The sequence below is a fragment of the Tyto alba genome, unplaced genomic scaffold (genome assembly GCF_018691265.1).
Source record: "Tyto alba isolate M040663 unplaced genomic scaffold, T.alba_DEE_v4.0 Super-Scaffold_42, whole genome shotgun sequence".
Taxonomy (NCBI): Eukaryota; Metazoa; Chordata; class Aves; order Strigiformes; family Tytonidae; genus Tyto; species Tyto alba.
In genome coordinates this window covers 12,856,034-12,870,944 of record NW_024881318.1, presented here as the reverse complement: position 1 = coordinate 12,870,944, position 14,911 = coordinate 12,856,034, and positions in this window count along the sequence as shown.

Below are 14,911 nucleotides of genomic sequence, written 5' to 3'. Positions count from 1 at the left end.
TCCGACAGAGCCAATGCAGCCAGCTCCAGGATGGACACACCGCCGGCCAAGGCTGAGCCCATCGGTGACGGTGGCAGCACCTCTGGGATAATGTATTTAAGAAAGGGGAAAAAACCTGTGCAAGGGCAACTACAGCCAGGGAGCAGGGTGAGAATATGTGAGAGAAAATATGTGAGAGAAACAACTCTGCAAACACCAAGGTCAGTGAAGAAGGAGGGGCAGGAGGTGCTCCAGGTGCTGGAGCAGAGATTCCCCTGCAGCCCCTGGCAAAGCTCATGGTGAGGCAGGCCGTGCCCTGCAGCCCACGGAGGCCCATGGTGGAGCAGATCTCCACCCAAAGCCTGTGTAGAACCCCATGTTGGGGCAGGTGGATGCTTGAAGTAGGCTGTGACCCCTTGGGAAGCTCACAGTGGAGCAGGATCCTGACAGGACTTGTGACCCTGCAGGAGACCCACACTGGAGTAGTCTTTTTCTGGGAAAACTGCAGCCCACAGAAGGGACCCATGCTGTGGATTAGTTTGTGAACAGCTGCAGCCCATAGGAAGGACTCATGTTGGAGAAGTTTGTGGAGGACTGTCTGCTGTGGGAGGAACCCCACTCTGGAGCAGGGGAAGAGGGTGAGGAGTCCTCCCACTTAGGAGGAAGGAGTGGCAGAGACAACATGTAATGAACTGAACTGACTGCAACCACCATTCCCTGTCCCCCTGAGCCATGGAGGGGGAGAAGGTAGAGAAATCATGAGTGAAGTTGCACACAGAAAGAAGGGAGGGTAGGGGGAAGATGTTTTAAAATTTGGTTTTATTTCTCATTTTCCTACTCTGATTTGACTGGTAATAAATTAAACTATTTTTCTCTAAGTCAAGTCTGTTTTGCCTGTGATGGTAATTCATGAACGATCTCTCCCTGTCCTTACCTTGACTCATAAGCCTTTTGTTACATTTTCTCTCCCCTGTCCAGCTGAGGAAGGGGAGTGATAGACCGGCTTTGGTGGGTACCTGGTGTCCAGCCAGGGTCAACCCATCACAAATATTTCCCTTTTTGATGTTGTTTACCTTCATCACAGGAATGAAAAAGGAGATTTGGAAATTCTCACTGCAAGGTCATGGGCTGGTTTCTCTCTACCTTCTCCTTATCTCATGGCCTTCAGGCTTGGTTTTTCACTTTGAGAGCCAGCAGCTGGTGCTCTATCAAGGAGCTGCACTGAGTGATTCTCCCCCTGTCACCCTATCTCCAGGAACCTGCCTGCACGGGTCCTGCTGGGCACTATCTCCTTTCCCCACCTGCTGGGTGCCGCATGTCCCCCCCCCCCCCCCCCCCCCCCAAACCTCATGCCTCCAGGAGATGCTTTGCACAGCACAGCAGTGAGATCCTGGGGCAGATTCACACAAGTGGATAACAAACTTATGATGATCAACACCACATTTCAGCGCTGGGTGCTTCTATATGTGACCCCAATGGCCCGTCTGGCTGTGCAACTCTCTTTGTGGAAGTTTAACCTTGGAAGGGCATAAGGACAAGTGATACTTCCCCAGAATATTTCCTTCACCTCTGACATTTTTTAGTGACTCAGACTCCTTGCCTCAGAGGTGTCCTTGTATTTAATAGCCTTCAGTAGATTTTTCTCCCATTAATTTGTTTAGTTATTTTTGAAGCCTAATAAATTTTAAGCATTTGCAACATCATGTGGCAAACAGCTGCCCAGTCTAATGACCTGTTTGGGTGCAGAATCATTTCCTTTGGTTTGGTGTGATCCTGCCACCTGCTAGTTTTTTGGATGCCCTCATACTCACAGTGGAGAAGACAACGAGTGATCCTTTTCTGTCCAGCCACACTCTGCCCCTTGTAATTTTGCAGGCTCTACCATAACCTTTCCCATGGAAGTCTTTTGGGGACAGAAGTCAGCCTCTGCAGCTCTTCCTCCTATGGAAACAGAGACCTTATGGTGCTATGATCACCTGAAGATGTTTACTTTTTGTCTCCATCCCTTTCATAATAAGCATCATGAGTCTTGGGTACACTCTCCAATTGTTTAGAAGACAAAACAAAGGAAAATACCTCAAAGCAAGATCTCCACCATCTCCCAGGTGACTTCAAATTGCCCCATGTCTGTATTTTCTCCCCTGGCTGCCGCTGCTGTCCTCACTCAGGCTGCAAGACCTGTTGCCTGGGGGATCTGTCCCTCTGTGTTTCTTCCTACACTAGGCACAGGGGCAGCAAAGGAAACCCCAAACGACAGCAGAGTCATTCCTCTCCATCATAAAACTTGTGTGCAGTAACCAGCCTGTTTCAGGACATAGGCTCATCACCCAGGAGGCAAGGAAGCCTTCTGCTCATGACTTGGTAACCCACAGCAGGGCAGGAGTGGGTGTAGCCAAGCAAGAGCATCCAGATGGGAGTTTCAAGTATCCCTGTCACCCCTGGGTCTGGGCATTTGGGATTTTTGGATCCACCTGGATGTCAGACGGCACAAAGCCCTCAGCTCCCTCTGCAGCCTTCAGTGCCTTCAGGAGGCAGCTGGCCTCACCCCATGTTCCCTTGATTCACCTCAGGGCATGTTTCTCCCGGGTGTCCAAGCAAAGGCAGGTAACTCCTACCCTTTGAGGCCAAGCCAGGCTAAAGGGCAACAAAACAGATTTGCCCAGATTCCCCAAAGACCATGCCCAGTTTTTGTTTTGGTGCAAGGACCCTCATGTAGACCTCAAAGGGGTCTTCCATGATGAAGAAAACACCTCTGACCTCAGCAGAAACAGCTCTGGCTCACAGAACAGCCTTGTAGGGGTTACAGTGGCTGGGGAAGAGGGGTTCATCCCAGACCAAAGCCAGAGTGTTCCTCTTTGTCCTTCCTGCCCCAAAGCACCCCCTGGGGTGAGGCCACATGCTTGGGACTCATCCTTGCAGAGAAGGATGCCCAGGAGAACAGCTTCAGCACCCACAGGGTAAGACTTGCAAGATGCTCCTGGAGCGGCAGAGCTTTGAAGCTGCTTTCTGCTAGCACCCTCTTGTGTGGAGTCTTGGGTTGATAGTAATGCAATTCAGTGCACCCCGCTATCTTCCTCCCAATGGAGGAAGACTGGTCTTTCTCCTCCTCCCAGCTGAGCTGCCTAATTCCACAAAGCATCTCTGAAACACCTACATCTGGGGGTGAAGCTGTCCCCATGGGTTAAAAGCCATGAATGAGGAAGGATCTGGCAGAGACACAGGCAGCACATTTGCACAGTCTCTCTTTCTGTGGGAAGCAAGATCAAAATGGAGAACTGTGAAGTAGTTTCCTGAAAGCCCATGCCAGCTTTGACTCAGCTTTTCTGTACCCTGGCAAACCCAGTCACTGCCCTGCCTCTGTTTCCCCCATTAGGTGAACAAGGATAGACCATACCTGTCTTGAGACATTGGGACGAAGGTGCTGGGCCAAAGGAAAAAAGAGCCAGAGCTGTTAAATCTGAGCCAGGTGTGCCTGAATATTTCAATTAATTAAATCATAATCATGATCACTTCTGCTGATGTTTACCCAGTGCCATGCAGGTTGAGTTTGGCTGAAAGGGAGGAACAGATGGCACTCACATTGCCAGGCAGTTTGGCACTTGGAAGTTTAAGCCATTAATAAGTAAAAGCTGCATTTACATGTTCCTGTCTCTCTCCACTCCCTCTAGTCTCAGTACCTGCCCTGGAGATTGAATTTTTATTTCAGGGAGGGGGGGAATCAGAGCACTATTCTACTGCAGGGAGATTGCCAAGGGCTGCTTTGGTGGGACACACAAGGCAAACCAACCATTGCTGATAAAACACGGCACAACTGCAAGAGGAAAGAGGGCAAAGCTTTTCCCCTCTCTGAGTGTCTCCAATGTGATTGTTGGAGGCTGCAGGTTGTTTCTAACTATCAGGAAAAAAAAAACAAAAAAAGTTTTTTTTCTCCTTGTTGCTATGTGTAAAGCCCACAGCAACAGCCAGGAAATCAGATAAATTTGCTCTCTTGCCTGTCGCAGAAAGCAAACAAAAGCAACTGGAAAATAAATACAAGGACACAAAACAATCTACTCAAAAAAGCAAGTTAGTGTTTTAAAATGAGACAAAACATTGCTAGCATGTTACAAAGTATATTAACTTCCCATTAATTCTCTTTGTGCAATTCAGGTCACTACAGTTTTGAGATAAAGCTGCCAGAGCCACTGACTTTGGACAGTCAAAGTAGTCTCTCCCTCTCCACCCTTGACCTATATGTATGGATTGGATTATTCCTCTTTGAATTTTTGACCTTCTAGGTTTGCTTGGACTTGTTTTGGTTTGTTTGGTTTGTTTGGTTGGTTGGTTGTTTTTTTTCTAAGGAGAAGTGTATAACACACCCTCCTAGCATATGACCCACCGAGGAGGGTTCTGGCTGTTGTACCACTCCATGAACCTCAGCTTTACCCTCATAAAGCCATGGAGCCACTGCTGCTGCAGTGGGGGGATGCAAAGTGGCTGATCCATTCCCATGCAGACAGATGAGACTTAATGAGCCAGGTGAGACTTAATGAATCATCATCCATCCAAACAATGAGTAATGATTGAGGGTCCTTTTAATCAACATGGTGCTGTGTTGCCTGGGTGGTACCCAAGCACCAGGAGGGACCTTGGCATTCCTCTGACTCCATCCCATGGGCAAAGAGGTGGTGGTGTCTGAGCCAGCAGCTGGCCTCCGGCCCTCTGGGGAGATTTTTTCTTTTGGTGGCTGCCAGGAACATGCTGGATGCCTGCCTGAATCCCAGGGTGAAACTCTTGGGGTATTGTTTAAAACTTCAATGACTATAAATATCTACTTTACCCTATTTCTTTGCCCTAATGAGGTCCCCCACTTCTTGGCCATCATGAACTTTGCTTGTTAGCTACATGTTTGTGTGATATTAAGTGTGTGATATTAAGTGTATGTATATGAATGCATGCAGTATTAAGTGTTCGTGTGTGTATTAAGTGTATGTATATGAATGCATGCAGCTTGGGGAACAAACAGGAGGAACTAGACCTCTGCGACCAGTCAGAAAGTTATGATATCATGCAGATAACTGAAACATGGTGGGACAACTCACATGACTGGAGGATTGCTATGGATGGCTGCAAGCTGTTTTGTAAAGACAGGTAGGGAAGAAGAGGTAGAGTTACACTCTATGTTAAAGAGAACCTTAAATGTATAGAAGTCAACTACGGTGATTGTAGAAGCATTGAATGCCTCTGGGTCAAGACCAGTGGGGTTGTCTCCAAGGGGGATCTTGCAGTAGACATCTGATACTGCCTTCCAAACCAAGACAATAAGACAAACAAATTAATACTTGGGTCACTTAAGCAAGCTTTAGGTCAAAAGAACCTGGTTCTTATGAGTGGTTTCCACTACCCAGACATTTTTTGGAATAACAATACAGCAGCTGACACATCATCCATCAAGTTCTTGGAATGCGTAGGGGACTGCTTCCTCATACAAATGTTAGATGTGCCAACCAGGAATGAGGCACTGCTGGATTGCTACTCACAAACCAAGAAAATCTGCTTTATAATTGTGCTTTTTTTGTATGTGTGGCAGGGTTTTTGGTAGCAGATGAGGAGGCTACAGTGGTGGCCCGTGTGAGAAGGTTCTTGAAGCTCCCCTGGCTCCAAGTTGGATCCACCTCTAGCCGGGGCCAAGCCAATTAGCGATGGTGGATGCACCTCTGTGATAATGTATTTAAGAAGGGGAACCTAGGAGTAAAGGAGGTAGTTGTGAGGAAAAATTGCAAGGAGGAATAGAGACTCCCTGCAGCCCATGGGGAGAGAGTAGGCTGTGGCCCGTGGAGGTCCACATTGGAGCAAATGCCCACCTGTGGCCCATGGAGGAGCCCACACTGGAGCAGATGGCTGTGCCCAAAGGAGGCCGGAATCTGAGGGGAGAAAAAGCCCCCACTGTTGTAGTTTGGCATTGGAAGGACAGCAACATGTAGGGGGGAACCTGTATCTCAGGAAGAGCTGCAGCCCATGGGAAGGACTCATGCCAGAAAAAGTTCATGGAGGACCGTCTGCAGTGAGAGGGACCCGTTGCTGGAGCAGGGGAGAATGCGAGAAGACCTCCGCCTGAGGAGGAAGGAGTGGCAGGACTGACTGCACCCCCCATCCCCTGCCCCTGCACCACTGGAGGGGAGAAGGTAGAGAAATAGGAAGCAAAACTGAGCCCTGGAAGAAGGGAGGCGTGGGGTGACGGTGTTTTTAGGATGTGGTAATGCTTCTTACTGTCTTACTCTGTCTGTTAAGTGGTGTTGTTAGTGTCTGAATTAAACTGATGTTCTTTTTCTTCCCTTAATGAGTCTATTTTTTACCTGTGACAGTAGTGCACGAGTCATCCCTACCTGTCCTTATCTTGATTCTCAAATCTTTTCCTTTATTTTCTCCTTCCCCTTCCTGAGGGGCAAAGTGTGAGTGAAGGGCTGCATGGTGCTCCGTTGCCCTCTGGGCTCAAAACACGACAGTAATATCTTGGTTAGTGTTAGCCTTGGCTGCAGTGATCACAATATTGTGGAATTTGGGATACTGTTGAGCATGCTGTACTAAGATCAAGGTTTTAGAAGAGTAAACTTGAACTCACTCAGAGCTCAGTTGGAAGGTATTCTGTCAGCAGGTTCCGTGAAGGATAACAGAGCTAGCAAGTGCTGGGAGTTTTTTAAGCACGCTCCCCTGGAAGCAGAAAACCAGTTCATCCCCTTTAAAGGTGAGGGAAGTAGGCAAAGCAAAAGAACCTCTTGGCTTAACTGGGAGCTTCTGAGTCTGATCAAAACCAAAAGAGAACCATACCAGAGACAGAAAAGAGGATGAACGCACATTGAGAACTACAAGAGCATTCATTGACAGGGCTTACACAGATGCAATTAGAAAAGTAAAAGCTCAGCTCAAATTGAAATTGGCCAGAGATTTTAAGAACTACAAGAAAGGGTTCTTCAGGTATGTAAACAACAAACAGAAACAGAAGGGAAATACTGGCCTGCTGTTAACCAGGGGAGGTGAATTTGTCACCAACAATGCTGAAAAGGCAGAGGTTCTCAACACTTTCTTCACCTCTGTCTTTACCAGCACTGTTGGTTTCCAGCACTTGGGAGCAAAAATCCAGGTCAATGCAAACACAGACCCACTACCAGTGAAGGAAGTGTTGGTATGCATACAGGAGCTTGATCCCTACAGATCCATGGGCCCTGACATTATCCACCCAAGGGTGTTAAGAGAGCTGGCTGATGTCATTGCAAGGCCTCTCTCCATAATCTTTGAGAATCTCCAGATCAGGGAATGTCTCAGAAGACTAGAAGAAGGCTAGTGTCACCCCCATCTACAAGAAAGGATTCAAGGAGGGTCCAGGAAATTACAGGCTCATCAGTCTTACTTCAGGCCCTGGGCAAGTTGTGGAGCAGATCCTCTTGCGGGCTATCACAAGTGAAATGAACCGCGTGACTGGGAAAAGCCAGCATGGCTTCACCAAGGACAAATCATGCTTGACAAACCTGATCACCCTCTACAGCAAAATAACTTGCTCGGTTGATGTGGGTTGAGTGGTGGACATTGTCTACCTGGAGTTCTCCAAGTTTTTTGATGCAGTTCCCCACAGCCTCCTCCTAGCGAAACAGATGCGTTACAGCCTAGACAAGTGGTCTGTGCGGTGGGAGGGGAACAGGCTGACAGGCTGCACCAGCGGGTGGTGGGAAGTAGTTCTTTTTCAAACTGGCAATTTGTCACAAGTGGGGTCCCCAGGGCATCAGTATTGGGCCCAGTGCTGTTTAAATACCTTCATAAGTGATCTGGATGATGGGATCAAGTGCACCCTGATGACATTTGATGGCAATACCGAACTGAGTGGGGAAGTGAACACTTCAGAAGGGAGATCCATCCTGCAGGAGACCTGGATAGGCTGGAAGAGCGGGCTAACAAGAACCTGATGAAGTTCAGCAAGGACATGTGTAAGGTCTTGCACATGAGAAAACATAATCCAGAGTGCAGCACAGACTGGGATCTACCTAGCTGGGGAGCAGCTCTGTGGAAAGGGACCTGGGGGTTCTAGTGGACAACAAGCTCAGCATGGGTGAACGGTGTGCTGCAGCAGCAAAGAAGGTCAACAGGATGCTGGGCTGCATCAACGAGGACATCACCAGCAGAGGTAAAGAAGTCACCATCTCACTCTACTCAGTGCTCGTCAGGCCACGTCTGGAACACTGTGTTCAGTTTTGGTTCCTGCTATACAAAAAAGTCATGGACAGGCTGCAGAGGGTCCAGAGAAGGGCCACAGAGATGATCAAGGGACTGGGAAGCCTGACATGTGAGGAAAGGCTGAGAGAGTTGGGTTGGTACAGCCTTGAGAAAAGAAGGCTTAGGGGAGACCTTATCACCATGTTCCAGTATTTAAAGGGTGGCTACAAAGAAGATGGAGATTTCCTTTTTTCAAGGAGTCACATGGAAAAGATGAGGGGTAAAGGGCACAAGTTATTCCTGGGGACGTTCCGAATGGACACGAGAGGAGAATTTTTTCACAATGAGAACAATCAGCCACTGGAATAATCTCCTCAGGGAAGTGGTGGATTCCCCAAAACTGGACACTTTTCAGATTCATCTAGACCATGCTTTTGCCAGAAATGTTGGACTGGATGATGTTGAGGTCTCTTCCAACTTGGTATTCTATGATTCTACGATATGGCCATACTTGGGATGGACAGTGAAACATTACAGGAGTGCTTTCTTATGTCACTACCCTAGGTACCAGATTATTTTTGCCTGGGAGCTACAAATTACTGTCACGTGTAAATACTTGAGAACTTAATCCTATAATGAAATATGGATTCTGCTGGGGTGGGACACAAATCCCTCTCCGCAGCAGAAGCAAGAAACCCATCAAATCTGGGTAAAGCTACTGGGGGGGGTCAGCCAGGCAATGAGAGATGCCATTCTCCTGCCTCACTCCAGAAACTATTGCTGAGATCAGGTTTGCGGGGGCTTAGAAAAGAATCACCCATAGCCGCGGGGTGAACAAGGAGGGTTAGAAGCTGGCGTTGCCCATGGGGAAACATGAGGCATCCACAGGTGATGCCAGGCCTGGGGACATGCCGAGGTTTTAGCTCAAGGTTTAGCTCCCCACAGCTGCCGTGTGACCAGAGCATTTCCGCAGCAGCAGCATTTGCGGGAAGGCCCGGAGGTGGTGCAGAGGGAGGGTGGATGCAGCACTAGCCGGGGTCAAGGTGACGGCTAAACCTGCTCGGCAGCCCCATCCGACCACAGCCCCTTCCCGCCGGCTGTGCGCGATGCCAGCAGCATTCCTGGGGCGGGCGCAGAGGGAGCAGGGATCTGTGCGCACATGGGTGTGCGTGCGGGTGTGCACTTGTGCACAGAGGTTTGAGCCACGTGGTCGAGGGCCTCAGCACCCCGGTGGGCTGAGGTTTGGAGGTGCTCAGGTTTTTGGGAGGTGCTCCCAGGAACGGCGGCACTGAGCAGCCACGTGCCTCCCCATGCTTCTGACAGCCCCTCCGCTAGCACAGCGGGTTCAAGGGCTGCGGACGGGAGGTTGCCAGGCTGGGATCTAGCACCCTGTTTGCAAACAGCTTCGGCAGGTCAAAGGGATGTGTGTCCCCTCAAAAAGCAACAAAACGCAGGAACCGTGCCCATAAATCACCACCAGGCTTTTCATTTTGCCAAGCCTAAAGGGATGGTGGGGAGCAGCAACCTCTTTTTTTTCTGCTGCTCCCCCTTCTCGGGACAGCAGCGATCCCCAACAGTGGTTCAACAGCAGCCCTGGCCCTCCTTGCATCCCAGGGGAAAGGACAGCCTCGGTCCACCAGCACAGGTGAACCAAGTGAGGAACAGATGGAAACAGAAATAACCCTACGGGGAGGGGAAGACTCTCTGCCCCAGCCTGTTGGTCCCATTAGTGTTGTTATTATCTCACAGGAGATATTTCAGGTGCTGAATGTCACACTGGCTCATCCCAGTGTGGGGCAGCAGGCTGCGTGCCCACTTATGATTTTCATTTACACAAAGCAAAGGGGTGGCTGTGGTTTTTACTCTGGTGTCAGTGGTCATAGATCTTCTGGAGTTTGGGGTTGACTGTGTAGGACACAGCATAAGGTATTTGGATGGCTTGGCTGGCTATGTGACAGCAGTCAGGTGCTGTGTCGTGGCTTCTGCAGTGCACTGTAGGTGTTTTAAAGGAAGTATGCATGTTATTTTGGGGAGTTTTGCCATTTGTAAGATGCCACTGTTGAAATTTGATGGTGGTGTCTGGATAGCTGGTGTTGATGCAGGATTCCCCCAGGAGGGCATTGATGCCAGCTCACTGTCCACCTGCACCTTTCAGGAAAGCAGGAGCTCTGAGATGCCATGCCAAGAAAATGCTGGTACGCAGAGCTTGGGGATGCTCACCCTTGGTGAGAAACTGCCTAGGTATGTCTTCACCTGGGCTGGGAAACCCCAGATTCCTGGGGAAGGAGTTGGGGGAAGTATTCCTCCAGTTCCCCAGGGGTTTCCAGGCAGCAGGGATGAAGCGTGGCTGGAAGCAGGAGCCTGGCAGTGGGTGGGCAGCTGGGGCCACGCTGAAGCTCTTTGGGCAAGGTGGGACGGTGGGAGGTGCATGGTGCCTGTGAGGGTGGGAAGGGGGTGTGGAATGCTGTAAATTTTGGTGGTTTTTTTTTTTATTAGTAGTATTAGTATTAGCACTGTAGGATGGCATATAATTAATGACTCACTAGGTGCTGAAATACTTTATTAAATAACCTCTTCTGGGAAAGACGTCACTGTTCCTGCTCCCTGCTGCAGAGCTGGCTGAACTGCCTGGCTGCCCTGGGGTGGCATGTCCAGGAGCCTACCTGCCCTGGCGCCCCAGCCCCTCTACCCCCCTGCCCCCAGGCCCCCCTGGCTCCAGCAAAGCTAGCAGCTTCTTGCTGTGGCTGTGTGCAAGAGTGTGTGTGTCTGTAGATGTGCACACGTAGGTTCATGTGTATGTGCATGCATGTGTCTGTGTATGTGTGTATTTTGTGTGTGCACATGTATGTGTGTGTATAAGTGCTCACAAATGTATGCATATGCATGCTCACAAATGTATGCATATGCATGCGTGTGCCTGTGTGTGTATATATATGTGTTCGTATGTATATAGGTATCTGTGGATCTACGTGTGTGTGTTTATGCATGCACATGTGCAGGCATGTGTGTGTGCATGCTTGTCTAGAGGTATATGTGTGTGGTGGGTGTGTATACATCTGTGTGTGTGTGCAGCTGTGTGTGTATCTACGTGTCTATGTGCACATACATGCACGTATACACATCTATCTGTGTGTATGTGTACGCATGTGCACATGCCCCACTCTGAAGGCTAAGGAGTGACCTCGAAGTGGGGGGACGCAGAGTGCTGGGGGGGTGGCAGGAGGCTGGAGAGGCTCCAGGCACTGGCTGGTTATCCATCTCCCCTGGGGCCAGACCCTGAGCCCCTCCTGCCACCCTGGCTGGTGGTTACACCCCATCCCAGGGCAGCAGGGGCCGGGGGGGGATGCTGAGGGGTTTGAATGATGGGGATCCCAGTGACCCACCCTGGATCTGCCGTTTATTCCCCTAGTGACAGAGTCCTTCCTCCTCCATTGCTCTCAAGCAGTGCAGGGACGTGACCTTGGGGCCAGGGATGACCAAACCGGTTTTCCCAGCCTTCCTAAAAATCCTGTGCAGGGCTGCAATTACCCTCGCCTTAAATCAGAGGGGCACCTGACACCAGAGGTATGCCCAAAGCACCTGGAGGTGTTGGGCAGTGAATCACATCTCGGGCATCAGCGTGGCACAGCAGGGACAAGGCACAACAAACGGGGAATGGGGAAGAGGAGCAGGATCAGCAACAAACTGGGAATGGGGAAGAGGAACGGATTCAGAGCGCGGGAGTTCTGGCTCCATCGGGGGCAGGAGGGAAGGGGGAGGAATGGAAGCTCCTCCAGCCAAGGAGCTATTTCTTTTGGGAACATGGAGGATAAATTTCTCCTAAGTTAGGAGCTGGCACTGTAATTCATACTCAGTGGAGTCACTGGGGCTGTGCACAAGAATTACTTGCAAAACCAGCCAGGAGTTGAACATCTACACTAAGTGGAAGTTCATTTTGGAGGTGACCTTGGGGTGCAAGGGAGTGCAGGGCAGCATGTGCATGGGTGCGGATGGGTGAAGGGGGTTCATCTCCCTGCCTCAAGGGGCAGCCCACAGGACCCAACTGGGACATTGAGATGGAGGAATAAGTCAGAGGTTACAGTGAGAAAAATCCTCTCCTGGGATGCTCTAGAGAGGTTTGGGGATGTTGCTGCTGGTGGCTGGGATTGAGAAAGGCTGTGATGCAGCGACTAGGCAGGAGCTGCAGCAAGCAGTAACAGGGACCATCAGTCTGGCCTCATCCCTACAGCCGTCACCAGCATCCCAACTACAAGCATTTGCAGGCAGGAGGTGGTGCCCAAATACAGCAATGGGTCAGCTCGGCTCTTGGGACACTTTCATTGGAAAGAAGGACTCAAATGCCCACCTGCAGAAGTCCCAGTCCCCTGGCTGACACAAGGCTCAGACCTGGCTTTCGGAAGATTTTCCTGCATGGACATTGTTAAATACTGGGTACGTGAGGCTTGAGGAGGCTCTTGGCAATGACACTGGAGACTCTGCCCAGCTAGGCAGCAGGTCAGGCAACATACAGGCTGATGCCAGCCTTTTCTGGGAACAGAAACAATTACTGGCTTCAAGCAGGAGCTCAGCACTGGGATTTCCAAGGCAGAGATGCTGTGCAGCAGCAGCATGTGGAAACGAGCTCTGCAGGGTGAAAGATGGGGAGCTGTAGGTGCCAGCTGACATGGCGTTTGTCTGCTTTCCCTAGAAGAGGTAGGGGTGAGAGCCTGCCCCGCTCCATCAGAAGCCAGATGCAGCAAAGATCTGCAGGGCAGATGGAAAATCAGCTGCAAACATCCTCTGAACACCCAGCTTGTTTATTGTGGTGGGTTTTTTTTTTTTTGTTTTTTTTTTTTGTTTTTTTGTTTTTTTTTTTCCTCCAACACCCAGTCTGCTTATTTTTCCCCCAAATCTCCTCATTTTTCCCCAAACCTGATCATATTTCCGGCGAGCACAGCCCATGAGCAGTGTGCTGATTTGGCTTAGGTGTCCCGTGTTGGGGTCAGAGCTTAGTCCAATTCACTGGGGAGTTCTCTAAACTCCTACATTTACCTTCAGGTTGGATATGTGATCTTCCACTCTTTGTCTTAACATGCCTAAACATTTGCTCTTGAAGAGATCCTGCTTTCCCACAGTGCAGGAGAAAACCTGAACTGTGGGTGGACAGGGTTCAGGGAGAATTTGGACCTGGAATGAAGATGATACACTCCAGGCTGGGGTGCTGACCCAGAGCAGGGTCCTTCTAAAGGACGGTCCCACTGGAATCACAACATTCCTGTTTCACAGCAGGGTTGTGGAGAAGCGAATTTAGCTATCTACAGTTATGCAAAAGCCAGTCAAAGAGCTGGAAGCAGAACCGACATTAGCCAAGTCTCAAATCTGTGATCTACTCAGGGACATGCATGGGTTGGGCTCTGAAATACCCTGACAGCCCAAATCTGGTCAGACCTGGGGTTCGAAGTTGCTTCTGTAAAGGTGTCTACATGTAAAGGCATACACAAGAGGGGATATTTCTCCCACTGTGGTAATCTGCATGTAGGCTGCTGCTGGCCCAGCACCACTCCTGGAGCCTGCGCCAGCCCCTGTGGGAGCTGGCCAAGACGGGTCAGGCAGCCGCGGCTTTGCCTCGCTGCTCTCCGCAGGTCACGTACGGGATGTCCACCCTGATTAATCACGAAGCACCAGCACCCAGCTCCACAGCGTACTGGCAGTTCCACGCTCGCCCTACCCACGATCAACCCCGCCACGCTGCCTGAAAGCCTTGGCTGCTTCGGAAAAATAAAAGTTCTCTTCTGGGCATGGGACATGCTGCGTCCCAAAAACATCAAGTAACTTGGGATTGTTCTAAAATCCTCATGCCAGAAGGTACTGGCAGTCCTACCGCTGAGCCACCTGAGGCTCGGGACTGGAGGGGGATGATTTTCCAGATCTGGTGGAGCTGTTTTGCCAGAATCGTGTATTGTGCAAATTGCAACTTGTTTTACTACGTGTTTATATACTGCGGGCGTCAGGTGCTCCGAGCCCAATCAGTGCCCTGGTTACCCACCTGACCCCGAAGAGCCCTGAATTTTCTGTGTCTAGGATGAAGGCACAACACACTGAAAACTCGAGCCGGGGATGTTTACTAACTCCCGATACACTTCACCTCCCCCTCCCCTGCTATTTCAAGGTCCCTGAAAAAACGTGGTGCTGCTGAAACCAGGGTCCCCGAGAGGCACCGCAGGGCAGCGCGGGTCCCCGAGCTTCTCGCGGGGTGACCCGGCTTGTGGCCAGCCCGAACGCTGAACCACGCCCGGCTGCCCTGAGAACCTGCCGTTTTGGGGTTAAAGAGTGTGAATCTGGCCCTGGACAGCCGGCGAGGATAAGCGCCTTGGGCTCCATCCCAGCCAAAGGCCGGTGGCCCAGCCGGAGGCCTGGGAAGGTGGGGGGCAGCTCGTCCGTGCCCCGCGGTGGGTCCTGCGACCCCCGCGTGGGGAGAACTCATGCACCCTCCCCCCGCCCCTGCCTCCCCACTGCCGTGCGGGCCGTGGCCCACGCTGTCGCCCAGAGCGCGGAGCTGCCGCAAAACGCGCCGCTTCCCAGCGCGACCCTGCCGCAAAGCGAGAGGAAGGAACCGTCCCTCCAGCGCTCTCGGCTCCTCGTGGGCGGGGCGGAGCGGGGAGGGGGGCGGGACGCAGGCCGGCGCGACCAATCAGAGGCGCCGTGCTGGGCCGCGCGGCCAATGGGGGAGCGGCGTTGCGCGGCGCCCGCGCGCGGCGGCGGGCGGGCC